General features: G+C 40.5%; 1 protein-coding gene across 2 annotated transcripts in view; it reads right to left on the bottom strand.

The window, feature by feature from the left end:
- Window positions 1-24,168, bottom strand: part of MIDEAS (mitotic deacetylase associated SANT domain protein) — a 163,736-nt gene that overhangs the window by 83,944 nt on the left and 55,624 nt on the right. Inside the window, exon 1 of one of the 2 annotated variants that reach the window (XM_007472854.3) lies at window positions 330-22,717. The exons of the other annotated variant lie outside the window; for it this stretch is intronic. The gene's annotated coding sequence lies outside the window, so the exon portion shown is untranslated. Of the gene's footprint in view, window positions 1-329; window positions 22,718-24,168 lie in introns of those variants that run through there. 2 annotated transcript variants of the gene reach the window in all.

Here is a 24,168-nt window from a genome sequence, read left to right as displayed (position 1 = left end):
CACGCAGTAGAGGGAGGAGGAGGGAAAGGGAGAGGGAGAGGGGGAGGGGGCGAGGGGAACACACGCGCGCACACACTCACAAGCACCGCGACCCACAAAAGTTGTTGGGCGCCGAAATCTCCCAGAACCATCCCCACTCGGAGGTTGGACGCCCACCAGCTCCAGGCCCCAGCTGCACCTCTGCAGCCGGATCAGCCCCGGCCACCACCATCCTCTTAGCAGCCACTGTTTGCATGCAGCCGATCCCGACCCGAAGGGGCTGGGGCTGGCACCGCGCGGCGGCAGCCAGGCCTCTGGGACCCTGCAGGGGCCCGAGAGGTGTCACTTACCCTGTGCCAGCTCCGAGGAGCGGGAACGGGCCGACAAGCTCCGGCATCGGCTTCCCTTCCTGCTGCAGTGGACCGATTTCGATCTCCCGGGGAACCACCAGCTTGCACGCACCTCCCCAAATTTAAAAACAAACCGACGCTCTCTGCCCACCCACCCCCTCCTTCCTGGCTGATGGGCCCTCTCTCCACGGGTCCTCGGAGGGAGTGAGAAGTTTGCTTGCAAATCCCTTGGCGTCCCGTCACCTTCGGTCCGCCGTGCAAGGGCTCAGTCCTGCTCTAAGTACCTGGTTCGCACAGAGCCCGTGTTTTCTCCCTCGCTCTCTCCCTCTGTGTCACCCCCAGCCCTGCGATGCAGTGTCAGGATTGCATGGCTCTGACTCATCGGTTGAGCTCACAGCTTGAAAAAAAAAAAAAAGAGGCGGGGGGAGCGGGGGGAGCATGCAACAGCAGGGGAGGACTTCTTCTCTGGCGCTTAGGAAGGATTGCACAACCCAAACCCTCCACAGCACAGCCCAGGGACACCCTCCAGCCTCACACACATGCACTACGGCGAACTGAAACCAGCTCTTCCACTTCATCAGCACTACAGTCTTATGATCTCGCCCTCCCGGAGCAGGCCGATCCCCGCCCACTTCCTGTGACCAAATAAGGCAGGGAAAGGCGTTTTTAAAAACCACCAGCCTCCCCACCGAAGTGGGGATTTCCAGCATACCTCAGCTACACTCAGGACTTCGATCTGCTCCCCTTTCCTCCAGGTCGGCCACCGTTTGATCCGCAAGGATCCAGCTGGCCTATGCATTGCTTTCCCTGCAAACCCCAAGGTCAGGAGGAGATGCTGACGAAATTTTTGGAAACCCATCAGCCTGACAGGAAAGTGTCCCAGCCTGGGAAATGTGGGGGGTTGGGGGAGAGGAGGGCGGCAGAAACAAACACCGAGGGGAGGGAAGAGGGAAAGGAGTGTCTCTTCCCTAAAGAAATTGTTCTGTTTCTGGATGTGGTGTCAGGCTGGCTTCTTCCCCCTCCCCACCCCCGCACTTCATTAGCAGAGCATTATATCCTCCACTTTCTGACTTGGCACAACTAGAGCCTAGTGCCTGGAAAGTGAGGGAAGGGAGACTTGATTTTACTAGAAATTTTCCCGGAACCCACCTTCAAGGACCCGTGCCGAAAAAAAGTAGAAGTCATACGGGTTTTCCTTCCTAAAGTGGTCTGGGTGTAATTGAAGAAACTAGACCAGCCTCTCTCCACACCCCCAGTTTCTCCACCGTCTTTTAACTCCAAGCACACTGCATGCATGCCCAAGGAGGCCATGGAAGACAGAAGGGACGGCTGGACTCCAAACTTGGAGACCTGGGTACTGGTGCGTCGACTCTGCCACTAGTGTGACCTTGGCTAAATTTCTTCCCTCTTTCCTGCACCCCCCCTCCCCGCTGAAGGGAGGAAGAGGCTGTATTAGATCATTAGTAAAGACCCTCCACTTTTTACTCTCGGGTTCCCCTTTTTGCTTTTGGCATTGGGATAGCTCACCAAATTTGGGATTTGAACCTGGAAGAAAAGGAAGTAATGGAAACCCATACCTATAGAGATTGCTGGGGAGCCAAAGGGGCAGTACTGGTAGGGGCAAGATGCATATAAGCACTGGACTTGGAATCTGGAAGACCTAACCTGAGTTCTAATACTGTCTCAGACACTTAATGTCTGTGTTATCCTAGGCAAGTCATTTAACCTCTGCTTGCCTCCTTTTTCTCAACTATAAAATGGGGGTAATAATGGTTGGGAGGATAAGTGAGTCAATATTTGTAAAGCCCCAGTGTTTAATAAATGTTTGTTTCCTTCCTTCCCTTTGGCCAAGCCAGTCAATTCCCAAGGGGTTGGGAGTAGGACTAAGGATTTGCTAGTAGAATAGGAGGTAGAAAATGACACTTGATAAGATAAACTTGGCCAGTTTTCCCTCACCTCATTTTCTCTCCTTTATAACCTGGAGAGTCCTATAGGAAAGAAACATCCCTGCCTATGTAACCTTCACCCAGCTTCCTGCAGCATTCAAATGAAGGAAAGGAGAAAGCAGCTTTTGGAGGTCCTGGGGATGCACACAGGTAGAGGATGAACCCAGCCATCATCCAGTTCAATCCAGGGTAATGCTTTTTCATTGTGTCATTGGTCTTGGTGTTAGAATGCTCAATTCTATTTCATTTGGGTAAAATTACCTCTCTGGAATTGTCATGTGAATACTGTCATCTATAAATTTATCTCCAAGGTCCTTCCAGCCCTACTATCCTAGGATTCTATAAACCTGACCTCTTTGATGAGGTAAGCAGGTGTGGAGAGATTATCTCCACCTGAAACCTCTTCCCTGGAAATGCTTTAGATGCTTGTGAAGTCAGATTCCAAGTCTTTGCAGCACCTACTCTTGATCCAAAGGTAGATATTATTTCCACTGAGTGTCAACCTGCAGGTGTTCAGTGTATGATTGGGACTTTACATGCTTTCTAGAAGAGGAAAGGAAGTCAATCAATAAACATTTATTAAATATCTACTATGTCCCAGGTACTATGCTAAACATTATGGAATACAAAGAAAGGCAAAAAGTCAGTCCTTGATCTCAAAAAGCTCATAGTCTAATGAACTGGTGTTTGGGGTCATGGCTAGAAAAAATGGGCATCAGTGCAGCCAAGTCATCTCTGGAATCTAAGAGCCTCTGGTCTTCATACTCCACTCAAGGAAAAAGACGCTCAGTTCACCTAGAGGAATAGAATGATGTTTCAGGAAAGCCATCCTTTTCATTGGGGTGTTTGGGGGTTTCAGGGAGTACTAGCACTTCTGATGTGAGGCCTGGCTGGGTCCTTTTCAGAGATACTCAATCTACTTTAGGTGTCCACTGGCCATTCAACTCTAACCTGTGCCTCCAAGAATCTGTAGTATCCACACCCAGCTTGGACTAAACCAGGTTGAAAGTTTCCAACGGGCTTCAAACACATCAATAAGTTAAGGGGAAGTCTACTACAGACATGTGAAGACTTCCACAGTGGAATGGGTATATGAGAACAATTTGTTCCAATGGTTATGAAGGCAGCTGAAGCAGGCACCATAGAGTGCTTAAGAGCTTGGTCAGATATTAAAGATGACAGTGACAGCAAGTATACTAGTTAAACCAGTTTTATGGATGAGGAAAAGTAGACCATACAGCCTGAAGTTAGGAAGACTTAGGTTCAAATCCTCCCTCACACTAGGTGTATTACCCTAGGCAAGTAATTTAACCTCAGTTTCCTCCATCTCTAAAAGGTAAAATAATAGTACCCACTTCCCAAGGTTTTTGTGAAAACTAAATAAGATATTTGTCAAGTTCTTTACAAACCTCTTAGCACTATGTAAATGTTGGCTATTATTGTTTTTATTATAAAAGTAGGCTTAGAGAGCAAATCCATGAACTCTAAACTTATTATTTCTTGCTTTCCGACCTCCTAAGGAACCAGGAAAGAAAAACTGGAGCAATGTGATTTAGTGAAACTCGTCAATATCTGATGTTCAATTTGGGAGCTAAATGTATCAACCAAGGTACTCAGGCACATATAATGTTTATAAATGAATGAAGTGGGCAGCTAGGTGGCAGTGGATATAGTGCCAAACTTGAAGACAGGAAGATTTGTCTTTCTGAATTCAAATCCAGCCTCAGAAACTTATTAGTTATGTGATCCTGGACAAGTCATGTAACCCTATTTGCCTCAGTTTCCCTATCTGTCAAATGAGTTGGAAAAGGAAATGACAAACCACTCTAGTATATCTGCTGAGAAAATCCCAAATGGGGTTACAAAGAATCTGGCATGACTGAAAAACAATGAATAAATTTTGATTTAGTTCTCAAGACGTGCTCTAGCCTTGAAAGAAGGAAAATCTGGGTTTAGATCCCACCTCTCACCCTTACTCATGTGACAATGGACAAGTTCCTTCATTTCCCTTTGCTACAATCTAGTCATCATTAGAATAGTGATAGCACCTACCTTACTAGGGTACAAGAAGGCACAAATGAAATAATAATGGATACAAAATACTCTCCAAACTTTAAGGCACTAACCATATGTTAATTATAATTATTATTCACCAGCCTGGCTACTGCTCAGGATAAAGCAGTTAAGTTCCTCACATTCATTTAGTTTCTCTCCTTTAATCTACTCCTTAGGAGTGAATTAAATAAAAGTGAAACCAAGCAGTTATCAGTGCACATCTGCTATTTTGGCCTCTTCCAAAAAGAGTAGTTATAACAAGACTTACAAAATTGGTCATACACGTTAAACCACGATATCCCTATAGGGTTAATTTTCTTTTCTTTAAACCTTTATCTTCTGTCAGAGAATCAATATCAGTTCTAAGGCAGAAGAGCACTAAGGGCTAGGCAATTAGGATGTAACTTGTGCAGGATCATAAAGCTAAGATGTGTCAGAGGCCAATTTGTATCCAGGACTTGTCTTCAGGCCTCCTAACTCTCTATCCACTAAGCCACCTAGTTTCCTCTGAAGTTACTTTTCTAAGTTTTTTTGCTGCAAGAATGCAGGACAAAAATATTCATAATGGTACCCAGCAATTTTTCTTTTTTCCTTTTTTTTTTTGGTGCTGAAAATGCATTGGCTAATCATAGGTCCAATGCTACTGCTGATCAGCAGGGTAGTTTTGACCTATTTCATTTCCTGGGCCAGTTTATTTATCCCTCTTAGGCAGGCTGGTATCTTCCTCCCCCAAGGAGCTTACCATATCGGTGCCAGACTTAGTGGAGACACCTAATGGACTTCAGCCTTACTACCCAGGCTCAAATGATTCACCATCCGTGGTCTCCCTAATAGCAGAGATTAATGGCATGTGCTCAACAAACACTATCTGGAAATGAACAATGAACAACTACCAGGGAATGGCTAAACAAATTGTAGAAATGGATGTTATCCATTGAGGCACTAGGACTGATTAGCCAGGAGAAGAATTGGAAATGTCATCTGTAGGTATCTGAAGGGCTGTCATACAGGAGGAAGATTAGGCTCTGATCCCAGCAGGTTATTGTTTGTTCTTCCTTCATTTTTAAAAAGGACCAATGACCTCGTGGGATGATGTCGACTTGTGCATGAATTGGATTTAAGTGAAGCTGAGTTGCATAAAAGTTGTTAGCCTCGCTCTTCCTTCCAGTCATCAAAAGTCTACAGTGGCAAGACAAAAGATAGGATGATTAGTGATGGCCTGGGATACAGTGGGCATCCTTGGCATCTCTGATGTCTGACCAAACTCTAAATGTTCCATTGCACCTTCTTCAGTGGCCTTCATGGATATTGAAACAAATTGTCATCCACTCATTCCTCTGGGGGAAATCTTCACATGCCTGGTGTAGACACCCCCCTGACTCACTGATGAGTTTGTAGCCCATAGATTATACTCCATCTGGTTTAAACCCATCTGAGGAGATGGGTGTGGCAGTTGTAAATACTACAGCTTCTTGGAGCCACAGGTAAGAACCTGAGTGCTGGGTGGATACGCCCTCACACCCCACCCCTACTCCCAGGATAAAACCTAGGGCAGTTGGAAGGCATTGTAAAGAGGAAATTAGTCTTGATATCAGTAAAAAAAAAAACTTGCTAATGATAAGAGTGGACCAAAAGTTGAATTAATGAGCTGCCTTGGAAGGTGGGTGGGTTCCCTCTTTGTGGAGGGCTCCAAAGAAAAGATGACAACTTCTCAGATATGACATAATAGAGGATTCCTGTGACATATTGGCCTAGACTAGATGATCAATAAAGACTCTTCCAACTCTCAAATTGTGTGTATCTGTGAATATAATGGAATATTACTGTGCTATACAAGATGACAAATATGAAGTCATTCAAAGAAATATGAAAAATTCAAAGAAATGTGGAAAGACTTGCATGTTGTGATACAGAATGAACAAAGAAGAACATAAAGAATGTTCTACACAATGATTCCAACTACATAAACGAAGACAACTTTAAACAGCCACAAAACTCAGATCAAGTAAAACCCAGTGGAATTGCATATCGGCTATGGGAGGGGGTAGGGGGGAAGGGAGGGAAAGAACATGACTTGTAACCAAGGAAAAATATTCTAAATTGACTAATTAAATAAAATTTTTAAAAAAATTCAGATCAAACACATTGGATAACATTGGTACTCATTTAATAAACAAAGCATACACCCTTCCTTTCTTTCCACAAATGGAAAAGTATGAAAGTATAAGATCACATATACAAATCAGTAGTAATCCCTCTTTTAGACTGTTTTCCTTAGCTGTTTTTGGGATTATACATCACAGTGGATTGAATTGTGAATTTGTTGGCACTAGTATTTAGCAATCACAACAAAACAAAACAAAAAACCAGCAGCTAGACCATAACCTTCCTTCTCAGGCCAAGTTCCTAAGGAGCCTAGCCTTGTTTGTACAAAAGCTTTTAAAATTTTATATAATCAAATCATTCATTTTACATTTTGCAATGTTCTCTGTCTCTTGCTTGGTCTTATATCCCTTCCTTTCCCACAGATCTGACAGGTATGCTAATCTGTGTTCACCTAATTTATGATTTCCACTCTTGATATTTAAGCCATTTACCCATTTTGAATTTATCTTGGTGTAAGATGTTGATCTAAACCTAATTTTCTCCATATTGTTTTTCAATTTTCCCAGCAATTTTTGTCAAATAGTGAGTTGTCCCCAAAGTTGGGATCTTTGGGTTTATCTGTCTCCCTGAGGTCATTTACCCCTAGTCTATTACACTGATTCACCCTTCTGTCTCTTAGCCAGTACCATATTGTTTTGATGCTTTAGAGTACAGCTTAAGATCTGGTACTGCTAGGTCCCCATCCTTTGCATTTTTTTTCATTAGTTCCTTTGTTCTTCCAGATGAACTTTGTAATAATTTTTTCTAAGTCTATAAAAAAGTTTTTTGGTAGTTTGATAGGTATGGCACCGAATAAGTAAATCAGTTTGGGTAGGATTGTCATTTTCATCATATTAGCTCATCCTACCCATGAGCAATTAATGTTTTTCCAATTGTTTAGATCTAGTTTCAATTATGTGAAAAGTATTTTGTAGTTGTGTTCATATAAATTTCTTTGTCTTGGCAGACAGATTCCTAAAAATTATATATTGTCTAGAGTGATTTTAAATAGAATTTCTCTTTCTGCTACTGAGTTTTTTTGGAAATATATAGAAATACTAATGATTTGTGTGAGTTTATTTTGTACACTGCAACTTTACTAAAGTTGTTAATTATTTCCACTAGCCTTTTAGTTGATTTTCTAGGATTCTTTAAGTAGACCATCATATCATCTGCAAAGAGTGATATTTTAGTCTCCTCACTGCCTACTTTAATCCCTTCGATTTCTTTTTCTTCTCTAATTGCTACTGCTAGGGTTTTTACTACAACATATGAATAAAAGAAGTGATAATGGGCATTCCTGATCTTATTGGGAAGGCTGCTAACTTGTCCCTATTGCAGATGATACTTGCTGATGGTTTTAAATATATAATGTTTATTATTTTGAGGAATGACCCTTCTATTCCTATACTTTCTAATGTTTTCAATAGGAATGGGTGTTGTATTTTGTCAAAGGCTTTTTCTGCATCTATTGAGATAATCGTGATTTTTGTTGGTTTGCTTGCTGATATGGTCAATTATATGGATGGTTTTCCTAATATTAAACCATCCTTGAATTTCCAGTATAAATCCCACCTAATCATAATGAATAATGGTTGGGATCACTTGCTGGAGCCTTTTTGCTAGTATTTTATTTAAGATTTTTGCATCTATGTTCATTAAGGAGATTGGTTTGTGTTTTTCTTTCTGTTTTTGACTTGCCTGGCTCTGGAATCAGTACCATATTTGTGTCATAAAAGGAATTTGGTAGAACTCCTACTTTGCTTATTCTGTCAAATAGTTTATATGGTATTGGGATTAGTTGTTCTTTGAATGTTTAATAGAATTCACTTGTGAATCCATCTGGCCCTGGGGATTTTTTCTTAGGAAATTCCTTGATGGCTTGTTAGGTTTCTTTTTCTGAGATGGGACTGTTTAAGAATTCTGTTTCCTCTTTTGTTCATCTAGGCAATTTGAAATTTTGTAAATATTCACACATTTCACCTAGATTGCCATATAACTGAGCAAAGTAGTTCTTAATAATTGCCTTAATTTCCTCTTCATTAGAGGTGAGATTGCCCCTTTCATCTTTGATACTATTAATTTTTTTCTTTCTTTTTTTTATTAGATTGACTAATACTTTATCTAATTTATTTGGTTTTTCAAAGTACCAGCTCCTACTCTTATTTATTAGTTCCTTTAATTTTTAGGATTTACAATTTAGTTTTTATCTAGGGATTTTTAATTTGTTATTTTTCTAAATTTTTAAGTTGCAAACCCAATTCATTGATCTCCACCCTCTCTATTTTGTTGGTATAAGCACTCAGTGCTATAAATTTTTCCCTAAGTATTGCTTTGGCTGTATCCCATAGGTTTTGATATGATATCTCCTCATTGTCATTCTCTTTCATGAAGTCTACAATTGTTTCTATGATTTCTTCTTTGACTTACCTGTTTTGAAGGATTCAATTATTTAATTTCCAATTAACTTTAAATTTGCCTTCCCATGGACCCTTGTTAATTATAATTTTTATCACATTATGATCTTAAAGAATGGCATTTAATATTTCTGCATTTGTTTTCAATATTTCTATGCCCTAGTACATGGTCAATCTTTGTATATGTACTCAGTAGTACTATATACTACTGAGAAGAAGATATATTCCTTTTTATCCCTGTTCAGTTTTCTCCAGATAGCTATTAACTCTAATTTTTCTAGCATTTCATTTACTTCCCTTACTTCTTTCTTATTTATATTTTGATTCAATTTATCTAGTTCTGAGAGGGGAAGGTTAAGATCCACTCTAGTATGGTCTTACTATCTATTTCCTCCTTGAGCTTAAGGAGCTTCATCTTAATGCTGGTTGATGGAAAATATACATGACCCTTGTGACCCTAGGTAGCCAGTGCTAACCAACACAAATGACACATTCCTAACCAACCAGAAAATTCCTCTCCATAAATATATTGTTGGAAGTGTTTCCATGGCAAAGAAGCAAGACTCATAAGCAATAGCAGGGATCATCTAAAGCTTTGTGCATCCTTCCTCCCATAGTCTTCCATTCTGAGCCATTAAGGTTGGGCCAAAGAACATACACAAAAGAGAAGATAAAAATGGTAAAAATGGCTAAGTTCATGTGGCAGAGAAAAGCCAAAGACCCTCTGAGAAGCCTGAATCTAGTATGTATAATAGCACAATCATATCTTAGCTACAATCACAATCCCAAAGCCTCCCATTCTAGGCATTCACATTAAGGATTTGGGTGGGGTGGGTGTGGTGACATGAAATTAAATCCAAGAGGTTCAGAAATGAAATATGCAAGCTGATAGGAAAAGAGAACACTTCTCTAAATAGGGACCGGATGTGGGGTTTCATTGGTTTAGGGAATTCCTTAGTAAAGAAACTCCTTGTACCAATTCAACACCTCCTTTGCAACTTAGTTTTAAAGAGATGCCTAAAAACAGAGAGGTTAAATTATTTGTCTAGAGTTATACAACCAGTTTGTAACTGGGACAGGACCTAGGTCTTCAGTTTCAGGGCCAGCTCTCTATTCACTATGCTATATTCCTTCTATAGAGAAAGAAAACACTTTTTTCAAAAAACAAACAAGAAACCCCAAACCCTAACCTTTCTGTCTTAGACTCAAAACTAAATATCAGTTCTAAGGCAGAAGAGAAGGGGTTAAGTTAGTTGTCCAAGATCACAGCTAGGATGTGTCTTGAGGCCACATTTGAACCCAGAACCTCTCACCTGCAGGGCTGACTTTATATCCACTAAGCCACTTAACTGCCCCAGAGAAAACACTCCTTGAAGGAGAGTTAATCAGAATTAAATCATTTAATAAGCAATTAATGCATAGAAAAGAAAGCAAAACCAAGAGAATATGTGCAACACACACAATATAATAAAGAAAGCCACACTAAAAGGAAGCTGGACTCAAGATTAACTGCAACAACATTGGTTCTCAAGTATGGAGTCCATCAACAAGCATTTATTAGACTCCTATGTACCAGTGCCCCTCATACCAAGAAAATAAAGATAAGCCTCTCCTTTCTATAGAGAAATGGTAGAACTGACCTTAGAATTCATTCCTCATTTTACATATGAGAAAACTGACTGGGTTAAATGACTTGCCTAGGATCACATAGCTAGTAAATGGTTTGAATCCAGAACTTCCTAACTCCTAAGTCAAGCACCATCCATGACATCAAACTGTTTTCCCATGCTGCACAGCTCATCAGACTTGGCTGCTCTGTGAGCTGGTTACACTGAAATGGCAGGGGAAGGGGAAGAAATGAGACCACTTACTAAGAGCATCTTGGATCAAAAGGCACAAACCCAGCCCCTGAAGAACTTATAAGAACCTTTCCTCTAATCATTTCTAATTCTTTTATCCTGTACATAGCTTACTTCATATATATGTTGGCAGTTTGTCTCTCCTATTTGACTATAAACCCCTTAAGGGCAAAGACTGTCTTTTGCCTTTTTCTGTCCCTAATGCTTAGGCATAATGCCTGGTCATTGCTGATTTTAGTCCTGCCTGACTCTGAGACCCCATCTGACATTTTCTTGGCAGGGATACTAGAGTGGTTTGCTATTTCCTTCTCCAGCTCCTTTTTTTTCAGATGAGGAAACCAAGGCAAACAGGGTTAGGTGACCTGCCCAGGATCACAGTGTCTAGGCCAAATCTGAATGTAAGCACTCTATCCATTGCACCACCTGGCCCTAGTAGGCAATTAATAAATGTTTACTAATTGATTATAATTAGGGCTATAATATAAGAACAATGGAAATAATCATGCAAAGTAGAATATGTCAGATGCTAGAGATGTGATATAAAGTACCACAAGAGTTCAGAAGAGAAAACAAATACCTGATAGGTCATCAGAAGACACTCCATAGAGGAGTCATTTAATCTGGGCTCTGAAGGAGGAGCAGCATTTCAATAGGAGGAATTCATGGAATTCATATGTAGCCAGAGTACTCAGCCATGTTCTAGGAAGGTCTACTAAGCCCTTCCTCCTTCTTAGTTCCCAGACTAGGTGTAAATTCTTCATTTTTTCCAGTAATGAAGCCTTTGTTCTGGGTGTTAAAGTTACTACAGAATCACAGAGTTTAGATTCAGAAGATACTTCAGCAGCCATACAGTTCTGCCAGTTTCTGAAAGAAATCTCCCCTCTAAAAAACATGGCAAGTGGTCACCCAGTCAGTTAAAAAATCTCCAGTAAAACGGGCAGCTGGGTAGTTCAGTGGATTGAGAGCTGGGCCTAGAGAATATTCCCAGTTCCTTCAACTTACCTTCTTATGGTATGAACTCCAGTACCTTCGTCATCCTGGGTGCCCCCTTCTGGACACTGTTTGGTTTACCGATCTCCAATACCAGTGGTGTTACACAGAACTGAACCCAATACCCAAGAGATAGCCTAACTAGGGCAGAATAACTTACAACTGGAAGCCATGGCTCTTTCAATGCATCCCAAGGTCAACTTAACTTTTCTGGCTGCCACATCAAAATGTTGATTCATATGAAGCCTCTAGGCCACTAAAAAACCCATTATCTTTTCCACACAAACTGCAGTCTAACTATGCTCCCTCCCATCTTGCCTTTGTGAAACTAATTTGTTGAACTCCATTCTAAGATTTTATATCTATTCCTACCGAAATTCATCTTATTATATTCAGCCTAACCTGTCAAGATCTTTTGGGATCCTAATTCTATTATTCCAGTGTATAAAGCCATCCCTCTAAGTTTTCTGTCCTGCAAAAGTGATGAGCATGCAATCTATGCCTTTGTCAAAGTCAGTGGCAAAAATGTGAAACCTTAAAGGTCCCTGGAAACGCCACAGGAGACTTCTTGCTACACTGATATTGAACTGCTAAGCAAGCAAGCACATTAAATTAAGCATTTACTGTATGCCAGCTGCTTTACAAATTATCATCTCATTTGATCCTTACAACTATGGGAGGTAGGTGCTATTATAAATTCCCATTGTACAGATGAGGAAACTGAGGCAGATAGAAACTAAGTGACTTGCCAGGGTCACATACCTAGGAGGTATCTAAGGCCTCAGGATTTGAATTTAGTTCTTTTTTTTTTGTTTGTTTCTCCTTATTTTCTGTCCTAGTAACAATTCTAGGGCAGAAGGGCAAGAAGGCAAACAGGGTTAAGTGACTTACCCAGGGTCACACAGCTAGGAAGTATCTAAACCCAAATTTGAATCCAGGTCCTTACAACTTCATGCCTGAAAGTCTATCCACTGAGCCACCTCACTGCCCCAAATTTAGTTTTTCTTGACTTTGGTCAGTTCTCTATCCACTGAACTATCTAGCCTCTTAACAACTCTCATTAACAACTACTCTTTGAGTATTGCCCTGTAGCCAAATCCTAAATCCACCTAATTGTGTTATTTTGTAATCCATATCTCCCCATCTTTTTCATGAGAAGAGGAGATACTCACAAAAATCTAGGTGGACTACATCTACATTCTCCTGATTTACCAGTTTAGTAACCCTGACAAAAATGGAAATAAGATTAATCTGGTATGATCTATTCTTGATAAAGTTTTTCAATATTACTGACAATGGCTCAGCAATAGCATCCTCAGCTTCTTTCAATATCCCTGAATGTAATTCATCTGGGTCAAGTGACCTGAATTCATCAAAGGCAACTAGATGCTCTCTTACTATCTCCTTATCTGTCTTGGGTATCAACTTTCTGTCATTCATTTATGCTCTCTCATTTCCAGCCTAAAAGTCATTCTCCTTGGCAGAGAAAACAAAAACAAAAGAAGACTGGAGTCACTTTTCCTTTTCCCTCTATCAGGGGTCATCATCCTATCTGTCCCAAGCCATGGTCCTATCCCTTCTTTGATCCTCTCTTTTCTTCCAAGTTGTCAAAAACATATCTTTTTTATTGTTTTTAAATTCCTTTCCCTCAGTTCAGAAGTTTAGCATTCCTGACATAATTTTTATATGACCATATCTTTAATGTATCCTCTGTTGCCTGTCTTTGTTTCCATTTTCTGTACATATGATTTTAGATAACATTGGTTATTGAAGTCCTTGTCCATGTGTTAGTCCCTTTAGACAATTCCCATTTTTCTAACCCATTGATATCATTTCCTTTTGTAGGTATTTTAAAAAACTATCAAGTATTTTTCTTGTTCCTCCTATGTTCCTGTATCCACTGGGGCGGGGGGGGGGGGGAGTAAAGAATGAGCAAAAAATACAGAATTCTTCATTCAAGCATAGTCAAGAAGAAACAATTTTCATATTGGCCATGTTCAAAAATGTGTTCCTGATTCTGCATACTGGTCCATCATTTCTCTGTTGTGAAATAGGCAGTGTTCTCTGACATCACTTCTCTGGAATCATGGATGTTCCTTGCATTGATTAGAGTTCATCAGAATCATTCATTTTTATAGTAGTGATGTTGGAGTATAAATTGTACTTCTGATTCTACTCACTTGATTCTGCATCAGTGCCTATAAGTCTTTCTACATCTCTAACACCTTTACTTTTTTCATCCTTAGAGGAAAACAGTATTTTATTACATTCACACAAACATCCCTCTTGGGTTTACTCTGATGAATTTTAGACCACAGGTCCTATCTATCTTTCCTATAAACCCACTGAAATTTGTTTCCCCAAAGTCTAGGGGGTATGTAAAACTAAGCAGTTTTCTTGTCCTCTAAGACATTCTAGAAGAAATAGTCCCTTTCATTTACATTCCTAGATGAGTTCATATGCCCTAGTTAGCCTTTAGATAAGTTAGACTCATAGCTGAGTGGCTACCCCCACAAACTTGGTTCCTTACAGAGAGTCTGGCACATTCATATTATTCCTTCAGGGAGCCATATGCAATGGAATTACTGACTAATTAAGGTAAAAAAAACAAGAACAAAACAAAACAGATCTATGAGAAGGTGAAAAGACACAGAAAACCCTACAGCAATGATAGGGAATATTTGAGAGACTGCATGCCATGCCCTGCCCCTCCAGACTACATGCTGCACCCCACCTCCCAGAGACCGAGTGCTGTCGCACCCCTTCCCCCCCTTACCCCAGACAGGGGAGGGAGAAAGAGATGGAGCAGCCCAGGCACTCAGCTCAGGGGAGGGAGTAAGTACTTCCATTGGGTTGCTGGGCAGAAGGCTGGGGAGGCACAGTGGAGAGGGGGAAGGAAGTAGCTCCACCTGAGTCCCTCTGCCTTTCTAGCAACTAACTCTGTCAGGTAATGACATGTGCCCACAGAATGGTCTTCTGAGTGCCATCTTTGACATGCGTGTCATAAGTTTGCCATCATGGCCCTAGAGGAAGCCAGTACATCCAAATGGACTTACCAGGAGAGAAGTAGCTGATAGTTAAAAGGGATTAAAAGAAGCAACAGAATAGGGAGCCACAGTGTGCAGAAAGGTGCTACCTGGATTTCTTTCTTCACTATTATTGTGAGTTGTATATTCTGTAAGTTCTAAGGGAAACTGAGACTTACCAGAAGGACTCCTAGTATGGCACTATAAATCTGGAATGATTGTGTAGATCCCTAAGGGAGAGTTCATGAGAGGAAAGTTTCTTGACTTCCTAACAATCCTAAATTCTTCCTGCATTGATATCCTCAACCCAGGTGGTACTATCTGTCAACAGCATAGATCCCTAGAGTCCTGAAGTGAAAGTTGACCAAAGGAGAGAGTTGCCTTAATGACCAATAGGCTCAGACAAGAGTGTTTTGTGTTTTCTGTTGGATTGAATAACATCTATTTTATATTTAATAATTTGTTGTACTGAATACTTACATAGAAGCTAAGGTTCCTTCTAGGGAAACAGTCAAATTCTGATGCTCCCAGGGGAAAAAAACAGGGTGGGAGCATGATATAAAAATTACTGAAAAATGTCCCCACGGTGAACATAGGTCCCTGCTTTAACAGATCATTTGAAATGTAAGTTGCATGTAGAATGTCAAAGCTTGAAAGAAACTCAGTGATATTTAGTTCAACCCTTCATTTTACAGATGAGAAAACTATAATTCAAAATGGTGAAAGTATTTATTTGTCCAGGGTTTAATAGAAACAAGACTTGAACTCAAGAATGCTGATTCCTAGTCCACTGTTTTTTTCAACCACATCAATGGGACAGAAAGAAGGGGTCAAGAAGTTAAAAGGAAGCTTTCTTCCCCACCCTTTGCTCTTGAGTTGGGGAAAGTCCCAGAAATCAAGTTTGGGGCAGATTGACATTGCAGAGTTACTGAAGCCTAAAATGAAAGTTTGTTTCTGGAATAGGCATTTCGGAAGCTCTTACATTCAAATCAGGTCAAATTCATGAACACTTACTAAGCACCTACTTTGTGCTAAGCACAGTGCTAAACTTTGGGTATCCCCTAAGCTAAGGGGATACCAAAAAAAAAAAAAGCAAAAACATCCCCTGCCCTCAAGGAGCGTACATCTAAGACCACACACACACACACACACACACACACAAAACATCTATATACAAAAAAGTCATATAGGATAAACTGGATGTAATCTCAGAGGGATTAGCATCAAGGATGACCATAAAAGACTTATGGTGGAGAGTAGGATTTCAGTTAAGACTTGAAGGAAGGGGCAGCTGAGTGGCTCAGTGGATTGAGAGTCAGGCCTAGAAACTGGAGGTCCTAGGTTCAAATCTGACCTCAGATATTTCCTAGCTGTGTGACCCTGGGCAAGTCACTTGAACCCCATTGCCTAGCCCTTATCACTCTTCTGCCTTGGAACCAATACACAGTATTGATTCTAAGGTGGAAGGAAAGGGTTTAAAAAAAAAAGACTTGAAGGAAATCAGCAAAGTAAGGCAGTAAATGTGAATTTTGTGTGAATGTACTTCTGTCAACTGTGCCAACTGACTACAGTTTATGCTCTAGAGCTCTTTCCATTGCAGTAAGCTTAGTTGTATATGACTGTATGTAGGAAATAAATGGTGTTCTTTAAAATTCCGGGCAGAGGTGACTTTTAGTACAAGCAGCAGAAATGAAAAATTTTAAAGGCTAGCACAAGGGGTAGATAGGTACCTCAGTGGATAGAGAGCTAGGCCCAGAGCCAGGAGGTTCTAGGTTCAATCCTGGCCTCAGACACTTCCTAGCTGTGTGACCCTGGGCAAGTCATTTGACCCCAATTGACTAGCATTTCTAAGACCGAAGGTAAGGGTTTATAAATAAATAAAATAAAAGGTTGGCATGATGACCTTGTCCAGAATAACATACCATTCTCTAGGAAATCTCTATGAATATAGATATGTGTGTATATGTGCATGTATGTCAATATATATGTGCGTCTGTGTGCATATATGATATATATAAATCTATATGAATTCTAGAATTTAGGGGACCTTAAGAGTCTCTTAAGTCCAATGCTTTCAGTTTATGGGAGGAAACTGAGGTTCAGAGTGGTCTATATGGATTTTGCTTAAGGTCACACAAATAGTAAGTAGCACTGCCAAGGCTCAAACCCAGGCTAACGCCAGCCCCAGTACTGTATCTATCATATTACAACTCAACCAGAAGCTTACTATAGGCATGAATATGTCATTTATTTTCTATATACAGTCATATGCAACTATAAGAGTTAAATTTAGAACTTCCATATTAGCATAAAACCCTAAAGTAATACTGTGGTCACCAATTTAAAAATATTACAGCTTAAGTCAAAATGACTTTTAGCAGCTTTATTTACAAAGAGGTGGAAAGAGTGAAAGTGGAAAAATGTAGATAAAGAGACAGATTCTAATAAGCCTACCAGCCCTTCTCCTAAGAAGCCAGGCTCACCCCTAGCAGGGCTTCCCCAAGTCTCTGTCTCCATGTGGATTTCCTGGTAATCCTCAGCCAGAAGTCCTGGTAGTATCTTCAGCCAGAGTCCCACCAATGCAGCCTCCTCCAAAGCCAAAGCAGGAATCTCTGGAACCAATTTCTCCAAAAGCCAAGAAAGGAATGAATCTTCGGAACCAATCTCTTCAAACACCAGGGAGGGAATGCCTCTGGACCATGCTGGTCTCTTCCTTTTAGGCTCCTATTTTCCATATCACTTCCTGTCATTCCCCCTTCTTCACAAAAACCAATGGCAGTCTTTCAATTTGCCTAGCACTGCCCAAGGGAGTGGGGATTGAAGCCTTTGGAGGTATGAACTTATTACTCCAGTAAGTAACTTGAGAACTCTCAGTACTTAATGCTAAGTAGGGGTACTTTAAGTTCTTGATTTGATTAGCTAAAAATAGACAAGGAGAGAGTTAATTCTATCTTCACACAACTAAGCTTATTGCAGTGGAAAGAGTTCTAGAGTATAAACTATAGATAATTGAGACACAGTTGACTATACAAAAGTGTTGTCCCATAACAACAAACAGCTCCTTAATATAGTCACTGCTGTCATTCTTTGCCATCTGAAGGTTCTTTCACTAACACCAAAACCTGAGTTTGTTGACTACTGTGCTAACCTACCTCAGGGTCGAGCTCCTGTTTCTCAACCTCAAAGAGTAGTTATCTTTCCTAATGGAACCCTGGGTCACCCCTACTCCTCAGCTTCATAATTCCAAGATTGAAATTTTTCAACATTGTTAGCATCTAGGTCCTAGATTCTAAGATTTCATTAGTGAGGAACTCCCTCCACCAACACTGATCATGAATGCTCCAAGACTTAACAAACAGACAGAATGTAAGCTCCAAGAGGTGAGGAACTGTTTTGTCTTTGTGATCACTGCACAATGATGATCACTTCATCACTCTAAGTAGTCACTGCTGTCTTTGAGAGTTGCTGTGACCAAAATGCTTGTTTCTGACTCTGTATCCCCATTTGGGGTTTTCATATCCAAGATTCTATAGTCATTTACCATTTCCTTTCCTAGCTCATTTGACAGATAAGGAAATGGAGGCAAATAGCCCACGGCTAACCTGGTGATGAACTTCTATGAATTTAGCTAGGCTGGTAGTCAGAGAGATCTCATCAGGCCCTTACTCAAACAACTTCCACCTTGGTAGGATCTGGCAACATTTATATTCCTTTAGTATCACCTTTGAGAACTCATGGGCATCTCCGTGCCACAATGGAGCATCAGAGAAGGGTTCTAATGGAGGACAGGTTATGTTACTGACCCCACCTGAACACCAACTCAGTTAAAATGTCAAATGGACTCTGCCCTCCAGGAAAAATCTTTTCAGTTTCCCAACTGAATCGGTTCATTCTGGGTTTCATTCCCTGCAATTCTGTTCATCCATTTCCTTTCCAACTTCTGTCTTAAGCCTACATGTCCATTCTGGAATCCCAGTTCTTTTAGTCAAAATCACTAGATCACTTAATAACTTAGACCTACCCATGATGATGTCATATTCTTTTTATAGGAAGTCAGGTAGCTCAAATACACATTAGTGGGCAAAGACAGCCTGATCTTGTTCTGGGAAGTCCCTGAAATGTGTTCTAACAGCACTTAAAATATTTAAGGCTCTATCCTGGCACTACCAGTAGCTAGCTGGGGGATTTGGGGCACATTCATTCCCTCAGCCTCAATTTCTTCATCTAGAAAATGAGAGAATTAAACCACCCTGATCTCAAAGTTCTACTTTCCAGTTCTACTTGCAGTGAAATTTTCAGAACACTTATATGTGAGAGTATAGGATCACAGATTTAGAACTGCAAGAAACTTTGAGGTCATCTGGGATTATTTTCTCATTTTAAAGATAAGGAAACTGGGTGCTTGGGCAAGTGATTTGTCCAAGATTATATAGATAGTAAGTGGGAGAGCCAGAATCTGAACCCAGATCCTCTGACTAAACCATTTTCCCTTCATACCATGATATAAGATATGTCAAAGTGTTCTGTAAACTATAAATCCCTTTACAAGCATAAGGCATTATTATTACTTTGATATTTTGAAAGAACTATAATGTCATCATAGTGCTTACTCCTCCCTCTGCTGCCAATTGAAACACCTCCCCCCAATCTATTAGATTGCATCATGAATTGTGGACAAAAAAAACAAAAAAACAAAAATCCATTGCTTGGTGACCAACCTCTTCCAGTGATATGATCAGATACTACATCCATTCATTCTCCTGCCAGCTCTGCTTCTGACTCTCTAGACTTTAGCATCCTGATGCCTCAGATGCCATCTCACCCTGGAATTTACCTCAGCACCTCCAGCCTTCTCACCCTAGTTCATACTTCCATTCCTGTGGTACTTTTATCCCATTTATGGAAAAAAAACTCTTTCTAGAGCCTCCATTTGGAGAAATGACCCCAGGTTAGACACATTTTATTCCTTTCCAAGTTCTTTCTTTGAGTTAGTCATTCTTTTTTATTTTTAAACCCTTACCTTCTGTCTTAGAATCAATGCTGTGTATTGGTTCCAAGATAGGGGAGCAGTATGGGCTAGGGCTCTGATGGTAAACTTATGACATGCATGCCAAAAAGGGCCTACAGCATGCCTACATGTGTCCACCTGAGCCCATTACTAGAAAGCCAGAGGGACTGAGGTGGAGCTGTTCCCCTCCCACCTCCATGCACCAAAAGACATTCCTCACTTCCCCTGTCCCTCTGCCCAGCAGCCAATGGGAGTGCTTCCTCCCTCCACTGTCTGGGGTAAAGGGGGACAGGGTATGGCACTTGGTCTGGGGAGGGGGGTAGGAATGGGGCCCAGCACTCCATCTCGATAAGGCTTACCATCACTGGGCTAAGCAGTGGGGATAAGTGACTTCTCCATAGTCACACAAACTAGGAAATATCTAAAGTCACATTTGAACTCAGGATCTCCCATCTCTGAGCATGGCTTTCTATCCACCTAACTGCCCCCTTTTAGATCCTTTTTAGTTATATCTGGGTCACATATCTATTTGGAATTTAGTGTGGTATATAGCATAATCCAAACCTAATTTCTACCAGACTACTCTAGTTTTTCCATCAGATTTTATCAAATAGAAGACCATATTCTGGTAGTCATGTCTCGGGTTTAATGAAATAATATCTAAGTTCAGTTGCCTAGGTGTTAACTAATCTATTTTACTGAAGGTCACTTTCTCCTTGAAGCCTTCCCTAACTGCTCAGTCTCCAGGTGAAAGTGATCTTCCCTCCTCATATTTCTCATAGCATTTTACCTGGGCCTCAGCTTTGTACTTTTATCCCCTTTTCCTTTGAATTAATGTATTTGCCATTCCCTTGATTAGATTATAAACTCCTTGTGAGTAGGGCACCACACTGGGCCTTTTCTAGGTGCCAAGAATATGTCTATTGAATTGAATTGAATTGAAAACTTCAGCTCACTAGAAGTTGTCATGATGATCTGAGTTTTTTTCAAAATAGCTATTACCCAGTGATTGATCTATATACCTCCACTGTTTACTGTTGCTGTGTACAAAAACTAGATGCAAAAAAATGTCATGGGATGTTCATTTCCAAGCCTTGCAATCTATTCAAATAGCTTAGACCTGGACATTTAGAAAGTTATCCTAGAAGGAAGAACGTGGAAAGGAAAGAAAGAATTTGGAACTCAAAAGAAAAATGTTGAAAATGGTTTTTATATGCATTTGAGGGAAAGACAGACAGGCAGACAGAAAGAAAGGAAGAACTACCAGAATTCCATAATGTTAAGGAAAGAACATTTAATTGGATGGGGAATTATGGGCAGGGTAGTTAATATAAAAAAGATTTTTATAAGGATTAGGTGAGTCTCCTTTCTATCAGTTGTTTCCTTGTCCATTCATATAATAGGGACGCTGTGTTATCCTGAACACTAAACTTGTAAAAAGTCCAAGTATTAGTAACCAAAGGTATCAAATGCAATTGGCTTTCAGCTCACTATGTCAGCAAGTTTCTTCCCCACATGTTTTGTTTTGGTCTAGGCCTGCTGTGGTTTCATGCATGTAAGAAATATCTTCTCCACCCATGCAAATCAACAACTTCTCAGTAACTTAGTCTTCGACAGTTGCCTGGGGCCACTGAGAGGTTAAGGGACTTCAAGATTGTCATCTAACTAGCTTTCCTCAGAGGTAGCACTTCCAGACTCCTAGGCTCACGCTCCTTCCACTCTGATATGCTCACTCTCTTCATGTATCTAGCCATGGTTTCTCACTTGAAACTTTCTCACCAGTTTAAAATTTATTTTGTCAAATGTAACTAAGCAGAAATAAAATATAGATACACTGTTTTATTTTAAAAGACACAAGATTCAAAAGTATTAACAACTTTAGAGACCACCCAAAAATACTGTTGCACAAAAGAGATTGGAACAGAACAGGAATGATGTGGAAAACACTGAATTTGATTGTATTTAAGAGCTCTTGAGGGGTAGCACAGACTACAGAATGCTAGGAGTCTGGAGGACCTGGGTTCAAATGTGACCTCAGACAGTTACTAGCTGTGTAACCTTGGGCAAGTCATTTAACCCCTATTGTCTAGCCCTTACTGCTTTTCTGCCTTGAAACCAATGCATAGTTTTGATTCTAAGATGAAAGGTCCAAGATTTTTTTTAAAATGATACTAAGACAGATTGTATGCATTTTAAAAAAGAGGGAGCCCTTCCAGCATAATAAAAAGGCCTTGGGGTTGGGCTTTACTACAGGGTTCTTATCACCACTATTGTCGTTATTATCTTTGTAACTTTATCACATATACCTGACAGACACCATCAAATCCATTCTCTTGCTTTGAGCAGAGGATTTTTGCTATTTCCTCTCATACACCTTGAATCCTCTTGAGGATTTCTGTCCTCTCTCCTATTCCCATCAGCTTCTCACCTGGATTTGGGGGTTTTACAGACAAATGCTGGAAATTTCTGCCCAGGGGTCCCAATTATTGCTGTCATTCTGGGTAACATGCTCTGGCTGAGTTTGTTGGGGTTTTGGGGGTAAAGATGAGACATGTCACTAGACAATGTTACCAAGAATGATGGGCTAATGATCACTGGCATCAGTCAAGGACAGGCTAGAAAATAGAGAATAGGGACAGAGATAAAATGGCTCTTCAGGGCAGCTAGATGGCACAGTGGAGTGATTCCAGGCTGGAGGCTGGGAAGACCTGGTTTCACATTTTACCTCAGACACCTCTTAGCTGGATGACCATGGACAAGTCACTTAACCCTATTTGTTATCCCTTGCCCATCTATCTTTGAATTGTTACTAAGACAGAAAGTAAAGATTTTTTTTGAAAAAGAAAAAGAAATGACTCTGCCACAACAGTTTCCAGGAAGGCAAATGGTCATAGAAGTGCTCCATAAGCACTTATTAACTACCCACTAACTACCAAGCTATGCAATGGGTATCTAAAGATAAGGAAACAGTCCTTGTGTTCAAGGAGCTTACCTTTAAACTGGAGATAGCAGATATATATATTAGGGACATAAATACTATTAAATTAATACTATATAAACATAAGCATATATACACACATACCTATATGGGGGGGGGGTGGGAGAAAGAGAGAGAGAGAAAAAACAAGGTAGTTTTAGAAGGAAAGGCACAACAAGCAGGTGAACGGGGGAATATGGAAAGGATGAGTTTTGTAGGAAACCAAGAATTCCAAAAGGTCAAAATGAAGAAAGGAGGCATTCTACACATGGGGGCAGCCTCTGTGAAGAACAGAAAGGAGGTAAGTATAACTAGCCTGAAGAGTGCTTAGAAAGGAAGAGTAATAAGAACGAACAATGGAATAGCAAGAAGGAACCAGGTGGTGAAGGGCTTCAAATGCCTGAAAGAGGAGATTATATTTGATCATACAAGTAATTAAGAGCCCCTGAAATTTGTTGAGTAAAGTTGGTGGAGCATATGTGGTGGGAAAGGAATGATGTATTCAGACATGCTTTGAAAAAAGCACTTTGGATGGAAAGGAATGGTGAGATGCTTAAGGTAAAAAAAGGAGGCTGTCATAATAAGGAGAGAAGTGATGATGGCCTATTGGTGTAAGGGTCATTGGAATCCTATGCAAGAGATATTATGGAGAAATAGTTGACAGTTGATTGGCTATACAGGATGAGTGACCTACATAAGAGATATTGTGGAGATAAGATTTGGCAGCTGATTGGATATGGGATGAGTGAGAGTGATGAGTCTAGAATGACACAAGGATTTAAAGAAAAAAAGAAGACTATGAGAGGAAAAGAAGTAGAGATATCCAATGTAGGTAGCTTTTTTAGGGAGTTTGGCTAAAAATGAGAGGACAGATAGGATAACAAAATTAGTATAGCATAACAACATATCATGCCCCCCCCCCAAAAAAGGTAATAGAAAAATTCTCCCATCAGAATAATTCCCAATAGTTCCTAATAATTCCCAATTGAATAATTCTTCTATTGTTCTCTATTTTCCCCTGGAGTTCCTTCTAACTCTATGAGCTTCTGACCTATTACAGTAATGGCAAACCTTTTAGAAGCCACATGCTGTGCCCCACCACCAGCAAGTGCTGGGCTTGCCCCCCCCCCCCACTTACCCCACACAGGGGAGGGAGAAAGCTCTCCCATTGGGCTGCTGGGCAGAGGGGAGAGTGATGTGGAAAAATGTCATCAGGCACAGTAGAGAGGGGGAAGGGAAGGGAGCAGCTCTGCCTGAACCTTTTTACTGTGTGCCATCTTTAGCATATGTGTCATAGGTTTGCCATCACTGACCTATAACATGGACTACAAAGCTAATGGGTAAAATGAACAAAGAAGGCAGTAAAATATGTAGCATGTTGGACTTAAAAGTCAAGAAGATCTGAATGCTCAGGCA

The sequence above is a fragment of the Monodelphis domestica genome, chromosome 1 (assembly GCF_027887165.1).
Source record: "Monodelphis domestica isolate mMonDom1 chromosome 1, mMonDom1.pri, whole genome shotgun sequence".
Classification (NCBI taxonomy): domain Eukaryota; kingdom Metazoa; phylum Chordata; class Mammalia; order Didelphimorphia; family Didelphidae; genus Monodelphis; species Monodelphis domestica.
The sequence above is the reverse complement of the archived record's forward strand: the minus strand, read 5'-3'. Positions and strand labels throughout refer to the sequence as shown.